Below are 2,533 nucleotides of genomic sequence, written 5' to 3' on the forward strand. Positions count from 1 at the left end.
TGCATTGATTTTGCCTTTTCCTCCATTTTCTTTAATACTTCCTCAGCTTTAACACCAAACAATACATCTTTTTGAAGAGGTGCATCTAGTAATTTTGCTTTGACATGATCTGGTAAGGTTTGCTCTTTGAGCCAAGCATGTCTACGTATGACTGATCCTGTAACAGCAGCTCTACATGAAGCCTCTAAAGCATCAAAACCACATTGCAAGGTATGTTTACCCACTTGCTCTGCACTATGCAACAAATCCTGCAACTCCTTCAAGTCTGGTTGTGCAGGTTGTGACATTTTGCTTTTCAACTGAGATAACAAAAACTGTTGATAGTTTAACATATGGAACTGACAGTTTAATGTCCTCATGGTTAAGGTGGCCAAGGTGTATACCTTTTTCCCCCACCTTTCTAAAGCTCTGGAATCTCTCTCTGAAGGTAATGGATTTTTGGCAGTGGAGGCCTTAATTCCCTTGGGACATTGTGAAATAGATTCTGGGTCAGCCGCATGACTTTTGTATAGGAATTGGTGTGAATCAGGGACCCGGTAATACCTGTCAGGCTTGACTGGAGCTGGAGGTAAAGAATCTGGATTAAAGCTGGCCTCTGAATACACATCATCTAGTATGTCCAAGACAGGAGGTATAGCCAGAGGCCTGTGCTGAGGGAGCAAGAGGAAATCCCTGAGCCTTTTCTTGGAGTCTGAGTACTCTTGTCCTTCCCAGTGGAAGTGTTCCCTCAAGGTATGCAAGGTTTACCCAAAAGAGTAATCCTCAGGGGGTGGGGGGGGGGGGAGACAGAGGGAATTGACTCCTCTGCATCAGAATCTTCAAAAAGGGAGTAAGAATGTTCCTGGTCCTTAGAATGTTCTGAAGTAATGGAGGCCTGGTCCGGGGAAGGGTATTCTTCCTCCACTCTAGGCCTTTTGTCTGAGGGGGGTTGAGAACCCCTGATAAGAGTAATCAAATCCTCAGCCATTTTGAGCATCTGCTTTTTAGGCATGGGGCCTTGAGTGGGGCCCTGTGGAGCCTGTCTTTTAGTATGCATGGCTGCTTTAGATTTAGTAAAAGCCTTAATGGAAAAAGAAGAAGGCGGCCTGAAGACACCTTGAGAGGAGGCAGGCCTATCTAAACTCTGAGTTTCCCTGCTAGGAGTGGCTTTGATATCTGTAGTCGGGGTGTGGGCCGAGGAGCCTGCGACCTCGGGCACAGAAGACACCACTAATGAAGTGTAATCGGTAGTCAGGGGCTGCGTAGGCGCCTCGCTGAGAACCGGAGCACCTGTAGTCTGCTTTAGCGTGGTGTCGGTAGAAGTCGCGGACCTCGTATGTCGGTCCTTATCTTTGCGTCTTTTACTCAAAACTGGAGTCGGAGAATCCGACGACATAATGTAATTAAACTTTTTGCCAAAATAGTGTTGGGCGAACTCCGCCCAACGCTTAATAGTGCATCTGTTGAATGTAGCACAAAAACGACAGGCCGAGACATTGTGGTCTGGGCCTAAGCAAGGAATACAGAGGGAATGGAAATCCTTATGCGGTATTTGCTTCCCACATGAAATGCAATTATTAACTTTGTTTGACATCGGTCTGAGGCAAGAAAAGTTTCCCCAACGGGGTACTTAGCTTTCAAGAAGTCTTCGGTTGAAAAATATTCGTAATCTCAGGAGTTGGCCGACCGGCACTTGCGAACTGCTTCTGCTTCGGGCACCGCGCGGCAAGAAAGACTGTAGAAAATGGCGTCGGCTGGTTCTTTTATACCCCTGTCGCACTGACATCAGGGAAGAAGCGACGACATCCGACGCCGGACCTAGACTTGGAATTCGGCCGACCGAGGACCCGCCTGACGGCAGGAAAACCCATCTGTTATGACTGCAGCTGTATGCACGATGAACATCTGCAAATACAATGTAAAAGCAACAAGAGAACTAAAATATATTTTATTTCATACAAAAAAAAAAAAGATTTGAAATAAAACATTTGGCGAAACAAAGGTGCAGGTTCTGCTTGGTTTTATGTATTTCGAGGTTAAATATCAAAATTCATCTACTAATCTACCATCATGGGGGAAGGGAGAAAATTCCAGGCTTTGGTAACTTCTAGTTTAACGGCTGCTTTTATTTTTTTTTAGCACCTGAACACAGTAATATGTGATACTTCCATGTGGAGTACAATGAAATTAAGAGAATATTTGTAGACTCCAACAGCTCATAATTACAACACTTATTTACAACAGACAGCTTTCAGTACCAAGACACTAACATTTCCTCTCATAAGAATACCAGTCTCTGAAGTATTTAAATAACTGTGTCTGTGGCAAGCCTGAATTATACGTGTTCCTCTGATTGCTCCCTGCTCAGCATCATCAACGGAATACTACTAAAGGAATGGGCATCAGGATGAAAAAAATAAAATGCAATACTGCTACTGGATGGACCATGATGAAAAACATTCACGTCACCCCACCACCACCACCCTCTGCAAAGGCATTGTTAGGGACTACCTTTAAAGAAAGAAAGCTACCTCCAAACGGCTGCTGAGAAACA

The sequence above is a fragment of the Protopterus annectens genome, chromosome 13.part0 (assembly GCF_019279795.1).
Source record: "Protopterus annectens isolate FY-2018-M chromosome 13.part0, PAN1.0, whole genome shotgun sequence".
NCBI lineage: Eukaryota > Metazoa > Chordata > Ceratodontiformes > Protopteridae > Protopterus > Protopterus annectens.